At 35.9% G+C, this 8,607-nt stretch overlaps 1 protein-coding gene across 1 annotated transcript in view; it reads left to right on the top strand.

Moving 5' to 3' along the window:
* The first annotated feature begins 538 nt into the window (after positions 1-538).
* The window catches only part of LOC127409587 (kelch-like protein 29), a 337,458-nt gene continuing 329,389 nt past the window's right edge, over positions 539-8,607 (top strand). The window contains exon 1 of the mRNA XM_051644227.1: positions 539-725. The gene's annotated coding sequence lies outside the window, so the exon portion shown is untranslated. The remainder of the gene's footprint in view (positions 726-8,607) is intronic.

Genomic DNA, 8,607 nt, shown 5'->3' with positions numbered 1-8,607 from the left:
GAAGAATGGCAGAAAATCCCCAAATCCAGGTGTGCAAAGCTTGTCGCATCATACCTAAAAAGACTTGAGGCTATAATTGCTTCCAAAGGTGCTTCATCTGAGTACTGAGTTAAGGGTCTGAATACTTATGTCAATGTGATATTTCATTTTTTTCTTTTTAATAAATTTGCTATCTATCTATCTATCTATCTATCTGTCTGTCTGTCTGTCCGTCCGGCCGTCCGTCCGTTTTCAGATTTTCCCTGTTTAATTTATTAATGTATACATTTCTATTTTAATTTATAATAAATAAATATACAAACTTGAAGTTAAACAGCGTGCATCGTTTATTATAATAATGTGTGTATTTTTATTGTATAGTTTAGTTACTATCTTGAGTATTGTCAGAGTTTATTGGCTGCAGTTCCATATTTCACCAGTAGGCGCCACTAAAACTCTCGAAAACACACACGCATTTCCCAGCGCTTTACAGGGGGCGGAGCTATTGTGGAGTAAAGTATCAGCTGGGGGAGACTGAAGCAACATTCTCTCGCGTCTCTGTGCACGACGGTTGCGCTGTACAGCATCTGTCAACTCCACGGACCAACTCATTAAAGCGCACAAAGAGGGAGAACACACCTGCTACAGATGCGAGAGACCACAACACACTTTATAGCCATGCAATAAATGAGGATCGGCGTCTCCATCCAAGCTACACGGGCATCACTGGGCAACTCTATCGGGAGGTGAGGCTGGATATGATGAAGGGAATGGCAACTGTACAGTATTATTGCGTGGAGGCTGTTATGTCATGTGCGCGCGCTGATGGCACATTGGCATATGCGTCACTGCTTATGCTAATGCGTTTCGTAAAGGTGCGTCCGTGTGGCATCCTCATCCTCTCATGTTCTCTGTTGGATTGGAGATATAAACTCTCTGGATTTAATAACAGCTGGTGTACTGATGGATTTGGTCATGGGGTGGTCGCTTGAACCGTTTTGTCCTGGATACTCCAAATACCTGTGATGCGTAAAGCCATTTGGCGTCAATATTAGGTGTTCCCAAACCTGAACCCTGGATATCTACCTGCCTGTGGAGTTTAGCTCCAGTCCTGATCTAACACACCTGCGTGTCATGTAATATTCTCTTACCTAGATTGCATTTTTTGGGGATCAATGGCGCATTTGTTATGCAGTTCACAAGGATTGGTGACCTTTGAGGTGTGTTTGATTAGAGTTTGACTAAACTCTGTAGACAGCTAGATCTTGAAAAGCATGGATTGAGAAGTATTAAATGAAAGGTTTGTGCATGAGCTGTTCACGCGGATGGTGTTTTAATACCCTTGATGCTTGGTGTTTAATATTTTCATGCTTCTCTCTAGTGATCTGTCTACCACTGACTTCATGTTTTGACATTATAGATACATCTGTATGCTCATTGCCCAAAAATGCTGACTAGTTAGGCAGCTCACTTTGTTTGATGACACACAGCACCTTTAAAGGTGTGTTTGATTAGAGTTGGAACTAAACTGTGCTGGTAGATCTAGAAAAGTATGGATTGAGAAATTATGATTAAGAGGTTTGTGCATGAGGTTTTTGCATGGCTTTTAATATTTCATGTTGTTTGGTAGTGATCTGCCTACCTAGACTGCGTGTTTTGGCAGCATAGGTGCATTTGAACATACAGTGCAAAAATATGCTGTCTGGAAAGGCAGCTCACTAGATTTGGAGCTGGATCAGATGTGTTTGATTAGAGTAGGGGTTGTCAACTTGTGAACCCTAGTATAAAAATGCCAAAATTTTCTTTGTCACGCTGTATAGTAACTTTTAATAGTCATTAATAACTTTTAATAGTCAGTAACTTTAACAAGCATGTTACTGTACATTGTGCAGAACCATTGTTGTTGACCTAGTTTCCCAGTTAACTACCTTTCACATCCTCAGCCATGTCCAGGGTTCATCACTCCACTGTATTGTTTGGCAGATGGAGATATATACGTTTCTTGATGGTTTTATGCTCTTTATTGTAGAATCAACCAAAGATGATATAAGAGCTTGTTTCTTTTGTTTCTAAAGCTATAGAACAAATTAACCACATTTGAAGTATAATTGTTTTTAATAGTGCAAACATATGCTTACATATCAGTCCTTTAATGGACCCCCAATTGAAAACCTTGGGATTAGAATTAAAACTTTACTCTGCAGGAAGGTCGATCTTCAGGAGAGAAATTGATTGAGAGTCCCCCCCATGTACTTATTGATGGTAAAATATCATAAAGAAGGCTGTTGCAGTAGGTTGCTTGTGAGAGCGACTGTTTTGAACCTGTTGGCTATATGCATGCAGAAGCATACAGAAGTTAATTTTGTCTGAATATTTTTGCAGTATGTAAACAATTGTGATATGAATTTACCGTAGCCATCTTACAAAATACAGTAAAGTGGGGCCCAAAAGTCTAAAACCACATTGAAAATGTGTGATTTTTGACATTTAAACTAAAAAATAGTTTAAAATAGAAAATTGTAGGACTAAGGAATGTAAAACAAAATGTAAAACTTTTAGAAATGTAAAGCAAAATCTATAATGTGAAATGAAAAAGGAATATTTGGTAACTCTTTTACAATAAGGTTCTGTTTATTGACATTAGTTAATTCATTAATTCACCATTAACAAAGAACAACACAATTTTTTACAGCATTTATTAATCTCGGTTAATGTTAATTTCTGAATATACTATTGTTCATTTGTTAGTTCAGGTATTTTCCAAAATCTAACTGAAGACGTCATAGGTGTGCTCCCGACGTAAAGGCTGTTCCAGAAGGTAGATATCTTAATTATGCTGCCTCCTAAGTTATCTCGTTTTGGCCAAATTCTAATTCCCCGGAGGAAGTAAATAAACCCAAGATGGCTGACGAAGCGAGAGAAATATTCATTATAAATATACTTTTTATCCATTAAATAAAAATGTGTTTAATATGATAGAAAACTGACTATTTTACCCAAAATGGGTGTGTGCATTAGAGCATTGCCTCGTTACTCTCGCATCACCTATATGGAAATCGGTTGTGAGTCAAGTCTCCCAGTTAGGATGCTGCCATTGAAGACAGCTGCCTATGTAGGCAGGATACAGCAAGGCAGCTCACTAAGTTTTGGAACTGACCCTTCATATTAGTTTTTAATGCATTAACTTATGTTATTACACGGGTCTCCGGAATACTCGATTCTGATTGATCAATGGCGCCATCTAGCGGTCTGATATTTCTGAATAACAACCGCAGATCCGGGGATTAAGACATTTGAGCGGTCTTCCATGTATTGCGAGTAATCTTTCCTTTCTCTGTCACTCTGCGATCTCTACAAGTAAACTTATAAAATAATTTCAACTCTGTGACAAGGGATGGAGCGCGTCCAGAGCTGAATCAGCTGATCAGCTGGAGAGTGAGATAAGGGGCAGCCGGAGACGCCGGTTCGAGAGGGAGAGAGATGCATTCAGCCGCGTTGCATGTGTGTCAGTTTATGTTTAAGTTCATTGTTCAAGTTAATTTATGCATTAAAAGTTTATGTTGATTGATCAGCCAGTTCCTGCCTCCTCCTTGCCCATCCTCTACCTGTTACAAATTCATATCAGTGTTTCATGTCTGTTTATTTGGCAAGTCGTCTTGTAATAAGCTGGATAATTGGTCATGTTAAAAAATGTATTCGTATAGGTTGAAATCAACCAACAATAATAAGCGCTGTAATAGTATTGCTCATTGTTAGTGAATGCTAACTAATGTTAACAAATACAACCTTATTGTAAAGTGTTACCAAGATCTATTTCTAAGCCACTAATTAAATGAGCACATTTTTGACATTGACTATGTTAACTCTGTTGTACAAAAGGTCAGATTACCTTGCTTCCACTAAAGTGCATTAGATTCTCTTTGGAATATTCTCAAATCATACTGGATAAAATGGAGGGATGTGCTGAATGACTAATTTTACTCACGGTTAAATGGAAATTTTGAATTCGACTAGTCTAAAAAGAAACCAACCTTCAGAAAACAGTAAAAAAAAAAAAAAAAAGTGTTTATGTGACTCATTTAATATGCTTAATCTATTCCAAATCTGAAGCTAAATTCCACTGAAAAGGGGCATTTATCTGCAACATGCTCGCCTTGCATTATGATCAATGTACATTAACTATAGAGCTTGACACACATTCACTGAATCAACGTTAGCGAATATTTAAAAGGCATATTTATTGAAACAACTGAATGAATAGTGCAGGACCAATAGAGCAACCCAGCCTGTTCTAAAGGGAATTCACCACGTAAAAGTTACTTAACATATTAAAACAGTCAGGACATTGTTGAAAATAATTAACAGGTAGGCTAAACCAAATCTACGAGAGAAAGAAAATGCGCTGAAAAGTCGTGCATTAGCCATTGATCTAATATGACAGCTGTTCCATAGAGAAAACATTAAACAATAACAGTTACGATGTTAAAAAAAAAAAAATGTAGCCATAAGATAGAAAAAAATAGGCCTGTGATGTAGCCTACAATAAACCTAATGTATTCTAAACATGACATGCACACAGAATAAAAGGTAGTTTAACCCGTTAAGCAGTCGACACCTCGTTGAAAATAAACAGTTATTTTCTAGGCTAGTTTCTCAAAAGCATACATTTTTTTTGATGAGCAAAATTAAAACGTCGACATGGTCCGTTGAAAGACGGGACTTGACTCACCTGAGGCGGTCATCCTGCGCTTGAAAAAGTCTGCACAGCGGAAATATAATGTACAAGCATGCACAGATTTAAAGAAGACTCAAATGTGAAAACATCCTTAGGGACTTTCAAACGTTTGGAAATCCGATAACTACTTTGCTGAGTTTGCTTTTCCAGCGAGAGGACATTTTCCTACGCGTGCCGCGAGTGAGAGAGGGAAGAAACGCGCGCAGCCTGATGTGAAATTAAACTTTGTATCTGCTCCAGATATACTCTTTTTAAAATAATATATGTATTATTAATTCTATTTCAAATATGTAACATTAATATGACAGTAATTTAAGTGCAGCCTCTGTAAAAATATAGAGCTAAACGTAAAGGTGTAAAAATGTTGATCAGTTTAATGGGAGGAAATATTAACCGATTAGTAATTCCAGTCTCGACTAGCAGCATCAGAACCGTTTAGTCGACTAGACTCGCACATCACTAATAAAATGATCATCAGGTTTTTTCAAACTTGTAAAGTTCAGATTGAGTGCATGCTGTCAGTAAAACTAAATTAGTCACCTAATATTGAGAAATGCAAAAATTATGTTAATTCATGTTAAGTTGTTATGATGATTATATAATTTGTAATGCAAAATGTTGTATTAATTTAGAAAAATTCAAAATAGCACCATTTTCCTTACTGATCTCAGACTTTTGGACTCCAATGTAAAAGGCAACATATGTGGATGTGATACAGAAATATAAATCTTTGCAACTGTAATTGTTCCTAAAGTGATTGAATTGTGCCGGTTTTAGTGTAATCTCTGAAATAAACTGTCTGGCAATATAAACATACTTCACACGTCACTACCCACATCTTGCTCGACTCTCATTTCACCCCGTGCCGTCAGTATAATTTATGTCGTGTCATGCATGGGCTGTCTTGCAGATGCAGAAGTGCAGTCGCAGTAGCCGTAGGTCTCAGTGGAGCAGCAGTGCTGTCATGTTCGCAGGCACAGACATTGATAACATTGGCAAATGTATCAGGTAGCAGCTTGGAACATGCCCCAGATTAAAGGCTTACAGTTTGGATGTACAGCAACTAAGCTGTGGATCTTGGCAAACGAGAGTGAGTGCTCATAGCACGCACACGCTCATCTCGTCAAACGTTTTGACACTTCCACTAGCACGTATGATTGGAGAAATATGGATGACTCTAGATAATAGGGAACAGTTCACCTGAAAATGACAACTCCGTTATTATTTACTCATTCTCATGTTGTTCCAAACCTGTATGACTTTCTTTCTACTGTGGAACACAAAAGGCGAAGAATGGGCAGAATGTTAGCCTCAGTCACCATTTAACTTTCACTGCATTTTTTAACCCCCCTCTTCAATGAAAGTGTGAATGGTGGCTGACATTCGGCCTACATCTCTCTTTGTGTTCAATGGAAGAAATAAAGTAATATGGGTTTGGAGCAGCATGAGGTTAAGTATTGTTTTATTATTCCTCTTTTGTGAGTCGCTTTGGATAAAAGCGTCAACCAAATGAATAAATGTCAATGTAAGTAAATGATGACAATTTTTGTTTTTGGGTGATTTATCCCTTTAAGTGATTCGATTCAAGGTTGGACTATTCGTTTTATTTTGCTCTATATATGTGTAGTGTTTTGGGTGTGTTCTGGAACTGATTGTGTTGGTTCATCCTTCTCAGCTCAGAATCGATATGTTTTGAAAGGAAATACACAAGGAAGAACAAAGAATACGATTTTTTTTGTGAGGCATTCAGTGGAGTACTAGAGCAGGGATACATTTCTGCAGCTTTCCTACAGCAATAGTTCATCCAAAAATGAAGATCATTTACTAGTGGTGCACTGATCAGAAAATTTGAGAACGATACTGATCTCCGAATTTTTTTTTAAAAATTGAGCTTAATGTTAGTTACAACATATACTAATACATTTTTAAAATCAAAAGTTGTATTAGTTAACATTAATGCACTATGAACTAACAATGAACAACTGTATTTTTATTAACCAACATTATGATTAATAAATGCTGTAAAAATATATTGTTCATTGTTTGTTCATGATACCTAATGCATTAACTGATGTTAACGAATGGTACCTTTTTATAAAGTTATTAAAATTACATTAATTGTGAATTGCTAACATTTTATTTGTTTTGAAACCATTATGAATAGTTCTGTTGGCAATATCAAAAGGTCATTGTGACATACTGGCAACCAAAAAGAGCATCACACACAGAAGAGATACTTTCAAAAATAAGAAAAATATATCCATTACAAGCTCTAAATCTGCTCCAGTGAGAAATCATTAATATCTATGATTTGTTTAATTTGTTTTTATACCCGTTAGCAGCCTCTTTATCCTCTTCCTGCTCACTGTGCAACGAGTCAGAATTACTACCATATGGACTCCTAGAAAATGGAAACTTAATATTCATACATATGTAATTCTTTCACATTTATAAAAACAAAACAGCATTTTCATGTGAATTACATCATGTCTGAAAGTTTAAATTCTTTAATGTTTAGAATTGCCAACAGCTCACCCTCCAAAGGCCACTCTGTCATGCTTCAAGGGCTGAGCAAGTGCTCATTCATTAGAGTAGCAGTGTATGTGTGATTCTCTGCGTGCTGCAAAAAGATTGGCCCTAAATCTAGGCACGATCGGCCGATCACGGATTTGAGACAAATATCGGCCGATTTCGATCAGTGGTCAATCGATCGGTGCATCCCTATCATTTAATCTGCTTCATGTCATATCCACATACATTTTACTTTCATTTTTTAAAACTAGGACTGTCAAGCTCCAAAAGTGGGAAAAAAATAAAACATAAAATAAAAATCTGTTTATTCTATGCTACTTAGGAGTATTATCCAAGTCTTCTGAAAACATGCAATAGCTGTGTGTGAGGAACAGACTGAAATTAAAATGTATATATATATATTTTAATTTTTTTTCATATTTGATTTAAATATGGTGGTACATATTCAGGATTTCTCCTAGGTCAGAAATGGTCTTTGGAGGTAACCAGTGTTGGGTGTAATTGGATTACTAAGTAATTAGTTACTGTAATCTAATTACTTTTAGGCACAAATTAGTTTAATCAGATTAAAGTTACTTTCAGTGAAAGTAATTATTTTAAAGTACATTAATTGGGTTAAAAATATTTCTAAAAATATTTTGTGTACTACAATTAAAATGTGAATTCATATGTTCATATGTATGTCTGTTTGTGTTTCTGTGACAGCTGAATGGTGTTCGACAATGAAAAAAGGAAAAAATAGACATTATTTTGAATTTGTTGAGTGGAAAATCAAGAAAAATTTACTTAAAATTAATTGGTAATGTAAAAACTTTTTCAATGAAGTAATCAGTAAAGTAATCTGATTAAAATTTTAGAGAAGTAGTTTGTAATTTGTAGTGGACTACTTATTTTTTGTGTATACGGTCATCCACATACTTGAAGTTGGTTTATTACATACTTGCATTTAATAAATATTAGTGCTGTCAATCGATTAAAATGTTATATTGCATAATTTTGTTTTGTAATTAATCGCGATTAATCACAGATTTTTAAAGTGCTGAAATTTGACTATATATGTACTTCTTTTCTTAAGAAAGAAAAAAAAATGTAACAATGTAATGCTTGTTTAACATTTTCCAAACAAAGCTTTCCACAGTATAAAGATAGATTTGCACTAAAGTCTAAGTGGGAGTTTTACTAATTGAAAGAACTAGTCCCCATAGGTTGGATATTCATTGTATTGCTCATTAAATCTCTTAAACTCAGATCCTCCACAACATTAATCTGCTGGTAGACTGTGGTTATCCGCCTTGTTACAGCAATCATGAAGCTGCGTTCATGATTCGCGTCAGGGCAGCAATGCCAGCGGCGCTTTGAAA

Source organism: Myxocyprinus asiaticus, chromosome 19, assembly GCF_019703515.2.
Source record: "Myxocyprinus asiaticus isolate MX2 ecotype Aquarium Trade chromosome 19, UBuf_Myxa_2, whole genome shotgun sequence".
NCBI classification, from domain to species: Eukaryota; Metazoa; Chordata; class Actinopteri; order Cypriniformes; family Catostomidae; genus Myxocyprinus; species Myxocyprinus asiaticus.
The sequence above is the reverse complement of the archived record's forward strand: the minus strand, read 5'-3'. Positions and strand labels throughout refer to the sequence as shown.